Consider the following 19,536-nt stretch of genomic DNA (forward strand, 5'->3'; position numbering starts at 1 on the left):
TTGAATATGTTTCCTGTCAGTCCTTTTTCACGTCTGGAAATAATGGGCTAGAGATTCTCTCTTACTCCACCAGCCCTGGCACCAAAGGACTGGAAAACTGCTGTAAACCACGGTCTGGGATTCCCCTTTGAATCATGGGTGTTGTGGCTTGGCTATGGGCGGTGAAGGTGAAGGGAGCCCTCTCTCTCACAGTCCTGAAGGAGAGGGCACAGCTGAGGCAACGGCTCTGCGGCCCCCCAGCAGCCCCGGATACTTCAGCAGCTCGTTTCCCCAGTGCTCCAGCCATGCCAAGGCCCATGCCGACTCCCCAGGGGCTATAAACTGCTGCAAAGCCATTTTTATTGCCTCTCAGGAGCTCAGTGTTCATCTTATGTTATCATACCTACGACTGTGACATCACAGTTCTATGCACAGCAATAGTAGCAATGATTCCAATGACACTGTGATGTCACACTAAAATTATGAAGGAGACAATTCCCTATTAATGGCACTGAATTTTCTTCAAGAAGGAGACTGTAAACTACAATGAGAAACACCTTCATTAAAAACCCCCCAGAAAGCAGTTTGCCAAATCTTTTGTTAAGATATGGTTTTGAAGATGCAGCGCTCATGACACAATCTGACTTCAAAGAAAGTGTTAGATACATAGATACACACTAATGTACAAACATGTGATGAATAACAAAGCAAAGTCACTGGCTTGCCTGTAACTGCTCTACCTTAAAACCACATGTATTTATATTTTTTCTCCTCTTGTTAAAGGGTCAGACCTAATTGCGTTACTTTGAGAAGACAGCATTTCATCTACAAATGAACACTCATAAAAAATAAAGCGAAGCACCAGATGCTGCCATGGAACATTCCTCAGAGCTTTCATGCGATGCTTGCATCTGTTCAGCTGGAAGAGTGACTGTTTCAAACAAACTAATGGCTTTTAAGTGGTGAGAAAAAAAGAGAAAAAAGGCAAAATACACTAAGGCACTGGGAAAAAAGTTAACAAGAATGTCTGTATTGGAATGATGGCACTCAGATAAAGTTTTGGATTGAAACTTGGGTTACTAACAGAAACAATTTAAAGCTGCCAGAGATGTAAACAATTATTCCCCAGTAAAGCAGCAAGAAGGGAACTATTATTCATATGCATAAAAATGCGAAATTTTAGAGGCAAAGATCTGTCTCATGGTATGGTAACTTATTTCCTCCTGCAAGCTTTGGGAACATTACAATTTTGCTGAAAAGTTAGCCTAACAGAAGCTCTAAGTAGATGTTGATAACTAGTGAAACAGTAGGGAATGAGAAATTTTGGTTTAAGTGCTTTCTTTAGTTCTATTCCTTCTTACTCATTTATAGACAACTGCATGTCAACAGTATTTCTGTTCCTACTTTTTAATCTTCAATTCACCGGCCTGTCAACTTAATAAGCACGGGTAGTCTTCAAAAAGTTAATTTGTCTAGAGTGAATATAACACATCCCACCAGTAAATCTTTATATGCTTTACAAGTCACCTCAATTAACACTCTACCCTTTTAGAACATCCTCATGGAACTGTACTTTTTTGAGAATTATGCCCACTTTACAGAAGAGGAAAGTGAGCCAACTTAGGTTAATCAGCCCAGGCCACAAGAAATACCAGTAAAAATGGGATCAAGAAACATGAATTTCTGTTTTTCAGACCAACACTGCATTTAGTTGCTATATAATAGTTAAGTATCCAAAAAAATCACAGGATGGTCAACTATTTAGTCACTGATGCATAAGATACACAGAACATCTACCACATGTGCCCATCATGAGTTTCTCCCGTAAAGCAAAGAACAGCCCTGTATATCATCTATATACAGATGACAATGTTGTATATTATTTCACATCTTACTGGCTCCAGTGGGTGATAAACACCTTCTACCCATCCCCCCAAGGAAGCTCTTTTTGCCTCCTAAAACAATCCAAAAGCTCACACTTGCCAACAGAACAGCCCTTGCACACAACTGAAGGCAATTAGTGCATTTGCCAAACAGAAGTGACAGAGAAATGGAAAATGTTGTGATTTTAAAAGTGTTGTACTGGGAGTAAAATACCTTATTTCCTGCAGTGGAAGTAGAACTGCAGAAGTAGCATATGAATTTTTAGCAAGATAGAGATGGAAAGAAAAAAGCCCAAACATGCTGCTGTGCTGCCCTTTTCATAATCAGTCCTGCAATTTTACTTACACTTCTCTTATGCATTGGCCAGATGTGGTTTGCACTGAACCAATTTTGACTGCCTAAACATCCATACTTAACTACCTCTGAAAAGCAGTCACCAGTTTGGATTTTCTGAGCCAGCAGCTCTCAATGAAGGTAAATGATCTTAAATTAGGGTTTAATTTGATCTAGCATCTAAAACAATGGGAGGTTTGTAAGCTTGCCAAATATTGATCCTAAAGACTTGTTCCTGGCAAAATCTGATAGAGTGTTCTGTGGTCTTCCCTCAACCTCAGCATCCGAAAACAAATGAGGAAGAATTTACTTTTTTATGTTGCTTTAATTGTTATGGTTACACTGCCAGCAAAGGGGAAGTCAGGATCTCAAACCAGTAGGAAAAGATGTTCAGAGGGTTTTTTTTTGCAGTGGGTGGTGTGGTGGTTTTGGGTGTTTTTTTGGTGGTTGTTTTGTTTTGGTTTTAAGTACACACATACTAAATTTTTTTTTTTCTTCTATTATGAAGAAAACATCACCTAGCAAAGGCAATGGCTTTTACAAACCTTGTTATCATAAGGGCTACTGTTAGCTACTCTACAAGCAATGAGAAAAATGCTAAAAGCATTTGGTATTGTCTTCTGCCTCCACTAGTAAAAAAAGCTGCACCCTCTCAAACACTTCACCCTTTCTATTTCACCCTTAAAAATAAAAGTTTTTCACCTCAGCTGCAAATAAGAAATGTCTAAAAGAGACTCACACACCTCTGGGTCTCAGGGAACTTTTTTTGGTGCATTTGTAACCAGTTACAAGTGCCAAGAAAAAAACCCCTCTTGTTTCCTCAGTATGCTCTTATATAATTTGGCACAGGGCATAAGTAAATCAGCTGGTGAGCAGTGCCTGAACGAGACCCTGAAACAGTAGCTTCAGTCTTTATATAATATCTTCCAGCCTTCTCTTTATAATTTAATACCTAGTCACAACAAGAGATAAATCTTTAATGGCGCTATACAATTTGGGTAGGGTAGAGGAGGAGTTTATTTCATCAGAAGGCTGTCATGCCTGGAGTTTGAGGACAGCTTTTCATACTGAGTTTTTATTGCCCTTATTCTGTTATTCATTGGCAGAATTTATTAAATAAGTGTTCTATTAACCCAACACATACTTTGATCAAAATCTTACTGCAGTAGTTGCTCAGATGTCTGATCTACTCTCTCTTCAGGGTTGGATTTGTTATAAAAGTTAAGACTAAAAACATAGAGGGTCAAATGCATGTTTCTGAGCCTTTTGCCTCAAGGTGACTGACGAATCAGGAATGAAGAGGTAACACCCATGCTTCTCAAAACAACTGTGGCATACTTCAACTGTGCTTCCTTTCCCTTGTTTTACCAACTTTTATTTTCGTTTTGAAACAAATTTCTTGCCATCAGTAATTGGCAAGAAATTTTGGGCTACACTAGGAAATATGTTATTCTTTGCTCTTCTATTCATATTAGAATTTATTTTTGTGATAAAAGGAGAGAATTCAGTCTTTTCCATTGGCACAGTTTTCACCCGAAGCCTTTCTTACAGCTTTGATAATATGAGATCTCCTTTTTAATAATAGGTACTGCTTAGAAACAGGCTGGTTACTGGTCAATTTGTTCAGAATTTATGCACAGAGTCTACCCATTAGATGACCAGAAAACTGGCTTTCAATAGATGCTTTCATATGCTGGCAGGAGCTCTATGTACTAGAAGACTATTTCATCTCAAGGTAGGAATGAACTCATGTGCTGTTTTAAGGTATCTGGTTCAGTCAGAAAGTTCTGATTTTTTCACTTTCTCTATGGAGGTAACAAGCAGAATCCTTTTTTAAAAAAAGTCTGCAGAGAGATAAATGTACATATTCCTATTTTTCCAGTGCAACAGCTCTTCTGACAGATGTTCTTTCATTTCTCTGCTTGTAATCTAAGTGCTCTTAAAAAGACACCCATTGAGTAAGAAGAGTTTGTCCTTTTATCAAGGACTGTTCTCCACCTGAGAAGTGGAAGAGGTTTTTCAATCATCTATTACTGTACTTTTCTATTCACTCTAAGTTAGAATATCTAACAGGAGCTATATCAAGATTCCTAACACACAACCCATTCTTTCCACCACACTTTTACCACCAGATTTAAATACTTATCAACTAATAGCAACCAGCTTGTTTTGAGATGGGAATACAATTTGGAGATTTTTTTTTTTTTTTTTCCATTCAGCACCATTGTGGTAATGTACAATACAAGTTGTTTTCACTGTGTAAACATCAGGAGATATTTAGTGAACATACAGCTGGAGTAATTGTGAAACCTTCACTTCAGCTTAAAAAATATTCTCCCCAGGCTTTTTGTTTTTGTTTCCCCCCCTCAATGCATACCTGATTAAGTGCTAGTCACGTAGGTACTAAAATATGGTGTTTCATGAGAGACAACTCCTCCACCCTTTTGGAAAAATCTGGGAACTATACCAAAAAGCTAAGGCTGGAGGTGGATCACCTAGATCTCAGTCCTCAAGGCTCTGAGCTTTTCTCAAAAGTGTTTTTATCATGATGTTCACCACTGCTTTTTCACTTTGTTTATTTGGTGGACAATGACTCACTGTCTAGGTTTAAGAGCAACTGACAATTCGGAGGGATTTCCTGTTGAAAGGAAGGGCATCTCTACATTTAACCTGCCCAGCTGGTTTAAACAAACTCTGTTTGGCTCTTGTAAATACCACAAAGAGTCTTTGTTTCCCACAGATTTTTAGGGTTTTTTTCCCCATTATACTTCTTTCAGGTTGCAATTACTTCTTTTGCTGCATGTAAATCATTCAATTGCTAAGAAATGTAAATTGGTACAATTTTACATATCTCAAAATTAGTTATACACGCCCCTCACACCATGTTTACAAAGGTGGTACAAATTCTGATTTTAAAAAAGCCCACAAAATTTCTTACCAGAGTCCCTCTTCTTTCCAAGAACTGAAAAGCCATCACTGCTTTTCTGCAGTCTAGAGATAATGATCCCCAACTAACAGGGTTAAGAATTTTTTTTTTTTTAAAGTCAGCCTTCTATTGCTTACAGACTGATACACATTCAATATCCTCTTTTATAGGAAGTATTCCTTTTGACCCAAGAGGATCCAGTCAAGATCCACATCACTGCTAGCACGGAGGGAGTTCTGCAGGGGATTGCCCCGAAGGGTCATATATGAGAGCACATGTGGCTTTGGTGTCCTGGCAGCATCAGTGGCACAGCATCTGTGTTGTCCCAGATGCAGTGGGGATCCCACTATTCACCAGTAGGAGTGAAGGGAGACAGAGAAGGGAACTACGCTTCATTTGCCCTGGGATATTCAGTTCTGCAAGCTGTTCAACATTTCTCAGAATAAACTTTTCAGATAAATATTGGTTTTGCTGAAAACTGTTGATTTCCAAAGGAGCATAATAGAACCATCAAGAGATATCTGTAGGAGGTCAGAGGAAAGTCATTAAAATAACACCTTCAGTCCAGGAAAAGAATCAAACTTGTGGGAATTTTTGAACACAACAAAAAGAATTTAAACACGCAGTAAATAACCCAGTTTTAACTGTTACTTTTTGAAAGACCTTATGACTAGATTAAGCAAAATCAAAAACAACACCAAAAACCAACCAACATGTTTTCATTAAGAGAAAGTTTTGTTAGATTCCTTCTGAAGAACTGGAGCCAGACTCCTCATCTACAGATGTATAGAAAAAGGAAAAAATTCTGAAAACATGTACAAATATGGAGAAAAATCAAGAATTGTTTTGAGATCTAAGGCTATTTTTTGTTAGTTTTTTTTCAGAATAATTCAACCAAATGACCTGCAGATAAAGAATAAGACTAACTTCTAAAATCTTTGAAGAGTACATAATTTCAGGAAATTCAGTGATTTGGAATTAAAATAATTTTTCGTTAAAAAACCATAAGAGGTCTAAAGCAGTGTTTAAAGCAGAAAATTAACTGAAATCTGGACCAATCTGGGCTGCAAAACCACCTTTAATTATTTTTTCATTTTTGTGCCAAGATGGTTCCCATGTTGGGAGTGTGAATAGAGTACGGTGTTCATTTGGACTGTTTTTACAAAAAAAAACCCCGCTTGAATTAAAACATAATTGAGTATTTCTGCAATTAGACATTTATGTCAGCAGCTTCACTGGTTGCTTCTGGGACTGCAGGTGGTTCTGAAGTGTAGGTAGGCAGTCTGTGAAAAAATACTCTTTTTAGAAAGATTAATCTTTTTCAAAAAATGTTTCACTGCCTTGTAGTTCTTGGAATGGAGACTGAGGGGGGAAGCCATCCAAACCCCAGCTCCCAGTACATGGTGTGCAAAAGTGTTGCCCTCTCGTGGCTATTGTTGCACTGATGTCTATGAATCATATTAAAACTTTATATACCCACTACTAACATCTAAGAACAGATCTTCAGCTTCAGTAGAAGTAGCTTTGCTCACATGGGGAAAACAGGACTGGTGTTTCAAGATACCCATTTATTGAACAGTGGATTTCAGAACTATGTTGGTAATTTATAGTAAGTATGCAAAGCAAGAACAATAATCTCTTGTGAATTTCTTCTTAGTAGATGATCTACATGTTAAATATTTTTTAAACAAAAATAATGCATACTAATTATCCAGCAGACAATTCAGGAGCTATACTTAAAGTACAAGGTATTTTGAAACAAGGTATTTTGAAAATGCACACAAACTATTCAGATGATTAACCAACCTTTTTTTTTTTACTCTGTGAATGCTGCATTTCTGAAATCAAGGATTGCTTAAAAATGAAAAGTTTCCAAGCGTATTCCTGCAAGTAATACTGCTTGCTTAAGTGTTTGTTGAAAGGAGACACAAACAGGACTCAAGTAAAACAAAGCACATGTAAGTATTCAGGTAAGTACTTGTGGAAAGATGTATTTGCCAGGCTATGGTTCCCACCATCAATAAATGTTCAAGTCACATCATAAGGCTTAAGGAAGATGCATTTCTGCACCAACATATCCTAGTTCAGGTGTCCAAAGGCAGCACCTTTCTCATGTCTGGATACTCTGAACAGTTTTTCTGTCTTCAAATGTTAAATTGCATTAAGTATGGGGCAGCTCTTCCTCCCACCAAAACCCCACAAAATACTCCCCACCTTCAGCCCCCAAACTAGAGAACTTATTTTCTTGATCCTTGGAGGGGAAGTCCATTGGGGATAGGGAAGACAGAGGCAGAGGCAAGGGATGGAGGAGTCACCACTTCCCCTGCCTGTAGGCAACACACTAGCTTGCTCAGGCCACTGAGCAGCAGCTGCCACTGAGGACTCCTGAGTAATTTTGAGACCCTATCTCACAACTGTGAAATGTGCTAGGCAGTGTAGCTTTTTGCTTTAATTGGAACACTACTAATTTGATTGATAACATAAATCTTGGAGGGCTGTCAAACGTAGTCTGTGTTTTCTATCCAGGAGGCATGCTTGTTATTGTCAGTGCCTCACCTACATACATTACTATATTTCTTCTGAAGACTTCTTGCTAAGGAAAAACAAACAAATATAAAGTGAAATAGTATAATCCACCCATAAGTATGATGTTTTCCCATTTCCCTGCCTCTATATATATGACTGCTGGTTTATATAAAAACACTGAATAGACTAGATTTATTAAAAAAAAATAATCAAGGCACACTGAAATATTTGAGTTTGTAAAATACATATTCCAACTATGCTGTACCACTTCTTATGTTCCTTCAGAAGTGCTGACTAGTGAACATAGCAATGCACTGTGATTTTCTCATGTCCTGTGAGGACCAAGGCATGAGAACCCCCCGCAGGTACACAAGTAACGCTGAACATGGGATATTGGTTGTAATCCTGCATAAATGAGTGTGTTCTAGCCCAGCTAATTCACCATTCACATAACTCTGAGCTATAAGTAAACAAGATTTTTTGTTTAATTTCAGTGATATTTCAGTCTCATCATGTCCCTACAATTTCATTCTTGTTCTTAGTTTTGCTTTTTATTCTGATCTGGATCACATCTTTCCTACTGCTATGCAAACACCCACCTCTCCAGGTTATTCAAAATCCTCTTCATCCTTTACATGCATAGACATTTCAAGAGCAACTAGTGATTTGGTGAATTTCTGTATCTACTGAAACATCCAGATGTAGACAGTTTAACATTCCTAGGGTATTTTTCCCATAGTATAATGTGGGATCAAAATCAAGGCACCTCAAATAGAAAATTATCCTTTAAAAATTTGACTGCTTTTTCAATGTAATTTGTTAGCTTCTCCTTCCTAGAAGACACATTCCTAAGAGTTACCCTCATATCTCTATGACTTGTAAAATCTAAAAGTCAGATTTCATTGTTTTTATTTTAAATCTGAAAGTTCTAATGTTTCCTTGTTATTTCAGTGGATACCTACCTTAAGGCTCTAAAGTTGGTCTAAATAACAAAGGCTTACTGAAATGATAGTCTAGTTACAATTTAATAGTCGGTTATTTAAGCATTGTCAGATTAAAGTTGGTTAAATAATGGGGAAAAAATAAGGAACGTCAGAGTTCAAGGCGAAAGTCCCTTTAGGCTGCAAACTGGGAGTCTGCCCAGATTCTTAACTCTAGGTGTCATTGCTTAATGGCTATGGAGCTGTCAACATGAAGCTTTTTTACAGCTCATACAGGTACATGCTGGTCTTCCCTAAATTTTAACAGTGATATTATCCAATTTGTTGACAAGAACTGTCCAGTCACCTTTCCAGTGCCTCTCTTTGTAGACGTACCAGGCTGCCAACGGCACCGCTCAGCACTGCAGGCGTTTGGCAGGGTGTGGCATAGAAGGCAGGGACCCAAGGGGCCCCCATCTGCAGCGGGGATCTCCAGTGCACTCAGCCCCTGACCAATAAAATCTGGAGTCCAATCTTATCACAGCTCTGAGGTTCTCCTCAAACATATGTTAAGGTAACTAGACCACGGAGATACTTCAAAGTAGCATTTTTTTGGTTTGTTTTCTTCTTTCTAAAAGATATTTTCCTTGATGCATATTACAGGTCATTTTCTGTCTTACTTTAATACATTTTTTCACAACTTGCTTCTGAATCTCTTCTCTGTTCCCTCTTACACTTTGCAGCCAACATGAAGTTGAGTACAAGTGTGTACAAGTTCACATGGTCTTTTGTCAGCTTCCATGTTTATAACCAAAATATCTCAAGATTTTTATAGGGCCAGCATGGTTTGACAAGGATATTGAAAACAAATCTCTGGTCTCTTCTGAAGCTACAAGATAATTAAAGTCTTACTTTCAAAGGAGATAAAGTATATAACACAAATGCTTAATAGGTAATGAAATTTTTAAACATCTGTGAGTAAGGGTGATAGAGAGCATTCTCAAGACCTTCACATGTTTTATCCCCTGTATTTTTTGTATCTGTTGGTAGGAAAGTAACAGTGAAGAACCTGCCATTCTCTTCCTCTTTCCTCCGCAAGGACTCTCTGACTGTATGTTTGATATCACCTGACCAGGACCTGTACTTCGAGCCAAGATTGATTAAACACCATAAGGTAATCAAATGGCAGACATCAGCAAGGGCATAAAGCAGTATTTGTCCTACGCACAATACCTTGCCCCAAGGCTTATAAAAGTACAATAGCAGCAAATTACAGCATACAGCAACTTATGACTGGAGTTTGGAAACTCATGACTGCTAATAAAGTTTGTTGACAAACACCTGCCCAATGGATTATCTACCCATCTGCCTGGACAGCACTCTTGTAAGCTTACAATATGTTTTTCTGGGCTAAGGAGGAACACTCTGCTTGCTTTTCCATAGTATATTTAATTCATTAGGTAAAAAACCCCACATCTAGAAATCATTAAAAACTAATAAATTCAGAACAAGGTTCATCTGACAGCCTGAAAGGCTATCTACATAAAAGAGTAATTTAATAGAAAAGGAGTAATAGAAACCACAGAGACAGTCCCAGGATGTCTTTCATACTGTGTCTTTTGTACACTTCTGTGTAGAGAAGTGGTGGAATAACAACTTCATGATTAGCACAGGTATCTGGGAAACTGTGAAACTGTTCTCACAGTGTAGGACAACTAGAAAAGGAGCAGATCTAGTTAGCCAAGATGAAACACCAGGCTGTTGTCAGGCTACAAGCTAACTTGTTGACTGTGCTGTCTACACAGCACAGGCATATGATGCCAAGTATGCCCCAACACAGCTAGACTGAGAAGCTTAAAAAAACCATCATAAGCCCTTCCACCCTAAAACCCGCACAAAGACTATTCTGCCTTTCCATAAGACTCAGTGTAAAGTTTTGGTCTCTGTTTCCCCAGGACCTTAATCATTCTCCTAGTCTTCCTATCCGCAAAGACTTTTCAAACAAACTGTCATGCTTATAAAAAACACTCCCTACCAAAAGGTCCCCAAAACAAAGCAAACAAAACTATATATATTTTTAATCAATATGAATCAATGAGCTTGAAGTTGAAGAGCAGCACAAATGGTGCCTCTCACTGCATTGTGATCATCTTTACTATTACTTATAAATGCTAACAAAAAGTCCTTGTCTCACTGTTGCCCTGAATGAGTATCTGCAATTTGGACACTCCAGAAAATGCACGGAATGCCTTTTGGTTTCAGTGCCTTGTACTTTCTTGCTCCGCAGTAACGGGGCTCACTAAGAGAAAGTGAAACCATGAACAATGTTAAAGATTCAGTTTTCAGAAAGCCTTGGGACTCCAGCACATCAGCATTTGGTTCAGGTGTGGATGACAGTAGCATCTGGACTTGCTGAATAATGAACTTTCAGACAGATTCAATTCAGCTGAAAATTTCACAATTAGATGTCTGGGAGCGCTATGAGAGCTGAGACGTATAAATATATGTTTATATATAAAAGCATGTGGGTTTTTATGGATACACGCACATTTTCTTTAAAAGGGGCAAGCCCCATCAACAAATACTGTTTCACAGTTTCAGCAGTGGGTGGCTGCTTCAATGCAGGTATGCTGCCTGTAAGATACAACTTCACAAGGGAAAGGAAAATGTCATTATATAAATACATTATCTATTCTGAACTGTCATTTTAATTTCAATTCATTATTGAATTCCAGCTCTAGGCTTAAAACAAAGGGCCTGCATTAATATCTAATGGAGTACTATAGCACTCTATTTGTTAATTTAGTACTCTGAATCTCACCATAACCACTCACTCTGGCTCTGAAAATCAGAACTTGGATAAGAATGCAGAGTCCTACATAACCTAATACACCATTTTCAGAAAATGCTGTATAAAAAGTTCAGAGCAGCAGTAAGCGGATGCAATTGTCAAGTGTCCTTTTTCCAGGATGGTGAAAAGCCTTTCCATAAATGCATTTTGATCATTCTAGAAGAGCTTTTATTTTGATTTCATGACAGTTTGTTTGCCAGAAAGCCATATGGGCAGAAAATCAGAGTGCCTTCATTACAGAGCTGCCCTAAAGACCACTTCTAGAAATAATACACTAAAATGTTTTCAGAGGATGGGACAGATTTATTATTTCAGTCCAAGCCTGATGCTCCACAACAATACAAATAAATAAATAGATTAAGTTAGTGCAAAAAAAGTTACTAATAAATACTAAGATGCAAAGTTTCATATCCAAATATCACTTGCTATTACCTGAAATAAAGATTGGCCTTGAAGAGACACACATCACAGACAGCTTATATGAATTCAAACATTACCTTAGTTCTAAATTTAAAACTTGGACTTTTAATTATCTGCACGTATTTACCTAGACATGCATACAATCTTTTCTAGGAAGGCTGAGTGTGACAGTCAAGCCCAATGATAGCAGAAAGGCTGGAATCAAGTGATGGTGACTGACCTCCCATGTTGTCTTCCTTTCAGTGAAAAGAGAAGCAGCCATTTATAACGTATTTAAGTGGCATAGGTGCCGTTCCAGTTGGGAAAGAACAACAGCAACAACAACAACAACAACAACAACAACAACAACAACAACAACAACATTTCAAAGACCCAGGGCTTTTCTGTGAAGGTCTAGAGTAGCGCTGGAGGGGAGACATTGTACTCTGGGCACACTTGCAAGGAAGTGGGATAGCATTCAGTGAGATTGAACAATTTTTACCCATTACTTGGCATTACATTAAAAAAAGGAAGCCTAAATGAACAAGTATGTGCCTTGATTATATGTCAGAATGAAACAGATGTTAAAAAGAATCTCCATCATTTCTTCTATCAATTGCTTATCTCATGGCTTTTCTCACATGTTCATGTTGAGCTCATCCTTTTGTGCAAAGGCTTCTAACACAAAGCCTGGGTCTGGCTGATTTCTTGGGGTGAGATTCAGCCTGAGAAAAAGCATAGGAAGAATTCAGACTTTAACCTTTGGCTTCCAGACTGCTATGAAGAACAAAGACATCTTTTCTCAGGACGCCAAAGTGATCAACACTGCACCATCATGCTTTGGATTTCTGAAGGAGATGAAATTACAAGTTTCATTTTATGGAAGAAGCTCATTTTCACAGCTTCTTTCTTGATATTATGTGCCATCAGGAATGAATGTGTGTGTAAACTGTGTGGGGCGTGGGGGCAATAACCTTGCCAGTAGAACAGCAGATTTTTGATCCTTCTCTTTCAGAGGAGTCACACAGAACTAAAGCAGCCAAAGCAAGTCCTTCTCTAGTACAAAGTCCCTGGTTGAGACATTCCCACACTTTTTTCTCTTCAGTTTTTGTCACCCTCTACCTAGGGGTCAGTTTGGACCAAAGCCTATCACACTGGAAAAACCAGAACACACATGGGTAGAAGAAAACAGTCTAATCTGACTCAATCCCTTCCTACTAGGCAATCTTACCCTGAAGAAAAAATACAAAATATCTTAAAAGTTTAGAGATGCAGCAGATGTCTCAGAGGAGATACTGTAGTCTTTTTGCTCTGAAGTAAATTGCTCCGAGGTGATTCTTTCCCTTTGTTACTTTTGGTCTACTGATGCAAAATTGCCATATCATCAACCTGAGCAACTTTTTTCTTTACTTGCATAGCATCAAGCCTATAGAGGTGACAGCAGAGTGAATCATGGCCAGTCATATCCTCTTCAGATGTGCTAATGAGGACACTGATCCTGAGGCTTTCTGATGATGTGATTTGGTGATGCTCCAAAACCTCCCAGCTATGCCATTCTTGTAAATGTTGAAATTTAAAAAAAGAAACAGATACCACTACCAACACCCCCTGCCCCAACCCAAAACCCCAAGAAAGCAGCAGTTGCCATTAAAATAAATAAATAAATGAAAAAACAAACAAACAAATAAATAAATAAAAGCACTTTTCACTGAGGTGTCCAAATGTCTTCTCTAAAAGAAATTAATGAAGTTTGGTCAAACCGAGCCTGATCTCATACATAATGAATACCTAAAGTGACAAACTTGAATGACAGAAAAGTATTAACTGCATTTTTTTTTTTTTTCCTGGAGACTGGTAAAACTTAGGTCTCACTTTTGGTTAAGTTAGAAGAAATTAAAGCACCTACACAGTGGAACAAAAATATTCATCTGCCTCGTACCTGGTTTTGGAGATTACAGCTGCAAAATGAAGCGCTAGCAGACCATAAGACATTTTCCAAGGCACAGCTAATTTCCATCATTGTAGTTGTGACAAGGAGCTGGATTGTTCCCATGTGAACTGACAACCAGGGTTTGACACTCTTACCTGTCCCAATTTTTTAGAGGGCCACAAAAAGAATAGATAGTAAAACAGACAGCAGGTACACTCAGGCTACAGTATTTTAAGATTATTACTGTTCACTTCCACTGGCAGTGGGGAACATGCTAGTTGCACTAATGGCATTAAAAAAGAGATTAAAAATAATTAAGGAATTGCAGTGTGTTGTGCCAAAATAGGTCAGTAAGGTATGATGACAATGCCAACTACTCAAATTATGTAAGAAATAAAGTAATTCTTGAAACATCTATTACTACTCTGAATCCCTGACACAGACAGCAGTAAATACTTCCCAAATTTTGTTGTTTGTCCAGGTGTCAGAGTAGAAGAAAATGAATAGGGGTTGTTTAATTTTACTCTAAATTGGGTATCTGGGAGGTTCTCATACAGTAATGGAAGAATATCAAAGCGCACTGGAACTCATGGAAGAAAGTTAGTGCCTGAGCTTATACTGCTCACAAGATCTGGTCAATTAATTTTTTGAAAACTTTTTCCTAGGTGAGATAGTATCAGTTTTATGATGGGGAAAATTTTTTGTAAGGATTCGTAATTCTGACAATGGTAATGACACTGTTTCTTAGGAAGCTCCAATCCAAAGCAAAGACACCCCCAAAATATCTGTCAGGGCAAATGCAAAAATAGGTTTGACACTTATCTGCGTCAATTGTAGTAGGATTTAAACCCATTGCTTCTGCGTCTCTGAGTACCCTAACGACCAGAAGTATTAGCTATTTTTAGGTAAGAGAAATGAAGCTGAAGAGCAGAAGCAGGCATGCTATTGGAGAAAAAAACCTGACCTGACCTACATTGTAGCAGCTCATGCTTTTAAACATTTGGACACTGCTGTTTCAGTCGTGACATTTTAGCAACTATGATGTGGTTTTGTTATGATTTTTAACAGATTAGTGACAATTCTAACATTATAGAGGGTAGTGAGGAAAGTCACTTTCCTCAATTTTTATTTTCTTAGTAAAAAAAGGACTTATTTCATGGTAAATCAGTTCAAGTCAACTACGGTTGAACAAGACTTGAAGACTACGACTTAAAAGCTCCTGTTTGAAGAAAATCTTCAGTAGGAAAACAGTATAACGAGGGTAATAAAAATAAATAATTGATAAAATTTCATTGGCAAGATCTCTAAATGTTTGAGGCAAAATTTACGTAATAAAGATCAATAATTGTCAAAGATCCTAGTCCTAAGCAAAGACCTGCTGCCAACAGTTTCAGCTGTACAAATCAGAGATTTGCCTCAACAGTCATTCCTTAACCTCAGTTTATTTCTCTGTTGCCAAATGTGAATACCATCCCAAACTGTGGAGGCATTTCATACATACCCCTCCATCCTAAATCCAAGCCCAAGGGAAAATTTAATTAGCTACTTCATGCATGCACTCCTGAGGGGAAAAAAAGCATTCAAGCTGGCAGATCCTGAACGTCAGCAAATCTGAGTTCCTGGCACAGGACACTCAAAAGCAAGTACCAAAACCCTGGACACCATAAGCAGCTCCTACTTTTTCTCCTTGATTAAGTTTTGCCCAGGTGTTCAGAGCCTAAACCATTAGATCCTTTATAGATGATAATATCTCCTCAGAATTCAAATTGCAAGAGCAAAACAAGTTGACTGTTTTCTGAAGCGGTTCTTCAAAAGGCGAGTCAACCAAGAACCTGCATCTTTTTCCCCTCCAAGCCATGAGGACGCGGGAGGATTTAAAATGTGGATTCTGTCAAAGGTATTCTTGGCACCAAAAATGGATTCGCTTTATCTGCAACCTCTCCAAGGTTTAGCTTACTTCTTTACATCAGATCAGGTTTAAATTGTAGCTTCTTGCAGGCCAGCTTCTAAATGAAAACTACCATAAGAAAACCCAACTTGCTATCTTAGGGCAAACAGTGAGTGTTAAATAGCGTTGGAAACAAATATTTGGGGCCATGATGTCTGCTCTGATTCAAGGTCATTTACCTGACTGCTTTATGTGTCACAGACCTAATGGAAACAGTATACAGCAATTGCTGTAAAGCACCAGCTTCAGACTTGGGGTCAAAGGGGAGAAAGTATGTAAATATCTTCTGTCATTTATTATTCCTTATTGTTGAAAGGAAGAGGCCAGACATCTCACAGCATGCATGTGCGTCTGCAACAGACATATAGAATGTTAGCCTCTGGGTTGGGAAAAGGATCTCCATTTATTTTGTATTAGAACTAATTAACTGTAAAGTACTTGTCAGTAGAGGAACAGTTTTCTCTTACGAAACATTTCTGTCAGACGGACCAGGCAGAAGTAATTGGTGATCAGGGACACAAGCTGCTGGTGAGCAAGAGGAGGTGGGATGATACGTTGTGACATGGTTGTGCTTGACCAGTGGGGCAATCCTGCATGAAGTTCACTGGATAAATGCCCATTTCATTTATATACCAAACGGAAACATATCTATTCTGACCATACTGGAAGCAGTATTGTCCCAAACATGTCTCTCCCAGCCAACTTGAGTCTTTAGAAAAGAACATATCCAGAAAGAAAGAGTTGAAGAACAATCTAGTATTTTTTCTCTAACACCCAACAGCTATGGCACACCCCAGAGTGGTTCAGTGCGAAGGAGAGACCCAAGCTTTGACTGAATACAGAGCTTTGGGAATCCCACTGCACCAGTCAGCACAAAGTCACCAGATCTCTCAGCTAGTAATGCAGTGCAGTAGCTTAGGGACAAGATAGCCAGCAAAGCTACATATTCAACCTCACATCTACGGTAACAGGTTTAATCTGTGAGCTCATCACTGCTAGTTTTCTAGGTCACAAGGCCTCACAACAACTCTTTATACTGACATTGAAGTAAACTTTCCTGGAAAGCTTTACATATTTGAAAGGAATGGACAAAGATTCATATCTTTGTTTACTGGAGGGTAGAAGAAGTGTCCTCTCAAGTGAGCCTTTGGCATGCCAGTCCCTTCTGTCCCTTAGGATAATCTCAATACAAGAATAAAATCCTTTCCCAACTTCCTGATGAGTCCTGTGATAACAACATATTCTTATTTCTCAAATGGTGACAAAAACTCTGAGGTAACTGAGTGCCAAAACCCTAACATTCCCAAAAGAGACACTTCCCTAAGATCTGAGGAGTTAGCCTAAAAATGAAAAAAGGACTGCAGCTGAGTCAACCTGAGTGCCAACACTTCTATCCTTGCAGTATGACAATCAGTTTTTTCCTAATATATAATTCACTGCAGCCAAGTGTCAAATCTTAGTAGAGGCCAAGTTCATCCCAGATGTAGGCAACTACATTAAATTTCCCATAGGTGGCTCAACAGGAGCTCCTATGCTGTTTAGCCCTACCAACCCATTCAGAGTTGGTTTGGGTATTTTGTAACATGGTGCTGCACAGGCCATATTCATACTGCTACTAATGTCTGCTGAAAGAGCAAATACCTGCTTGAAATGGTGACAGAAAAGGAATAAAAGAATATCAGGTTTTAGCTGTGTTTCTAGCTGCATATTTAATTTGTTTCACAGCACCATACGTCACAGTCTCACGTCTTTCAGATACAATAGCTTTTGCTGTGAAGTGCCAATAGATGTTAATAGAAATTAACAACATTTACATGTATAGATCGCTGTGATAAGGCATGAGCTATTGCTTTGCCCACTCATTGCACAATATCAGAAAACTCAGCTGGGTAAGGTATGTGCAAAAGTTACTGAAAAAGATAGTTGGAAGAAACTATGAACCTATCAAATTAAAAATATCGACCCATTTATGTTTCACTGGCTTAAAATGAACTTAAAAAAATGAAACCATGCATGTCTTTAAAAAAAGACAAGTCAGAAGATGCCACAGGCAGACAAATATTTAAGCAAAGCTCAGCAAGAAAAGAGTTCATAAAAAGCACCCCCACACCCAGCATCTCCATTCAAACTCTAGGCAGATATATCTCCTAGTCACTTCCCAAAGTTTTATTTTTCTCTTATCAGGGTTATCAGACATATCCAACAACTAATCGGAAAGTTCAGTACCTCAACAGCAGCAAGTAGCGTTAGATAGACCACAACGCGGAGCGCTATCAGTTACTTTGGAGGGGAAAAAAAGATTCTAAAAATCTACAGCACCCTCTAGTGACAGTCACCTGCCCCCGCACTTGGCCTTATCAAGTGGTGCTACGGTGGCAAAAAAGGCCTTAGAGCCTGGAAAAAACTTTTCAAAAATATAAACGTGAAGCAGAAAGAGACAGTGAAACGCCAGTCCTGCACATCAGTTTGAACAAGAGACCAGGGACAGGTGTCAACTTACAGTTGCAAAAGAGTGAAAAAATCCACCTCATTCACCTACCCATCCAGAGTCTTTCTATAAAGTTTACTGAAAAACTAAACTGGAATTCAGTGCACACACTCTGCTTAAACTTTCTCCTCTTTTCCTGGAACATTAGGTTTAAGAAATCCTTGAAAATAAAGTTCTTACTAATCAGATCACCCAGCTTCTGTGACATCAGAGATTTTTAGTCTCAGTTCAGTTTTCCAAAGTTTTACTATATTGATTCAAATAGCTTAGGAAAATATTAACAGTATGCTTAAAATTTAAATTATATTTATTTGTCCCTCTAGAAGAAGTTTTCATAGAAATCACTGTCTTCATTTCCACAATTCTGACAAAAGGGTTTCCCCCGGGAAAGCTCAGTATCAAGAAATTCTACTGTCTTTGTAACTCATGTATTCCAAGACTGAGACCCTGACAATAAAAAAAACCCCTGAAAAATCAAAAAAACTTAAATTAATTCCAATTTAACATGGAAAAAATTAAACATAAAAGATTAATACTAGATTGAAAAAAGTTGAGTACCAAACAGGTCATCATAGGATGTAAACAGATGTTGTTTTCTGCATGTTCTTCTAGCACTGTCAGTTCGCACACACACATAATTTGCCAGGTAGCCTTACCTAAGTCTCACAGCATCTTGACAGGACTGTGCAGGGCTGCACATACATTGGCACACACCTTCAATTAATTAATAAAACCAAGCTTATTCCAAAAGCAGTTTATTTTAATCTCAACTATCTGAATGCATTTCAGCCTGAATAGGTAAGTGAAAAACTTCCCACAAGGCTAGTGCTTTCCTAACTATATATTTCTGACTGTCTCTCTTGGGGAAGATGTTGAGAGGGTTAGGGCAGTCATCATTGCCTCTGCCCATTTATGATATCCAATCATTATGCCTCTCAGAGCCAAATAGGTCACTAGATCATTTACCAGCAAGGAATAAAATAATCCCATTACATTCCATATTCCTATGGTATAGTGCAAGGTATCCCCAAAAAAGTTTAAGTAAAATAAGAAAAATGTTTTTCAACTGACTTGCCCCAAAGCTGTGTACAGAATTTAGGCCTGCTGACTTGTTCACTAGGCTGCACTGCTTTGAAGAAAACTTCAGTGAGATTTCACACTAAGCAATGTGATGCACTCACATGAGCACAGAGAATATTTAAACATTTAGAGACTTTTCAGAGACAGTTAAATAAAGCATAATTAAGTGAATCAAGCACAAGGACTGTGCTTTCATAACCTGCTTTCTCAAAAGTTTTGTTACTTTATTTTTGCTGTTAACCATAGTGAGAAAGCTTCATGTTCTATCTTAC

At 38.3% G+C, this 19,536-nt stretch overlaps 1 protein-coding gene across 1 annotated transcript in view; it reads right to left on the reverse strand.

Annotated features, from left to right (window-relative positions):
* LOC113476632 (protein cordon-bleu-like) overlaps positions 1-19,536 on the reverse strand; it is a 164,007-nt gene that overhangs the window by 143,858 nt on the left and 613 nt on the right. The gene's annotated exons all lie outside the window — the stretch shown is intronic.

This window comes from Athene cunicularia (assembly GCF_003259725.1).
Source record: "Athene cunicularia isolate RWA chromosome 2 unlocalized genomic scaffold, athCun1 chr2_part1, whole genome shotgun sequence".
Lineage (NCBI taxonomy): Eukaryota > Metazoa > Chordata > Aves > Strigiformes > Strigidae > Athene > Athene cunicularia.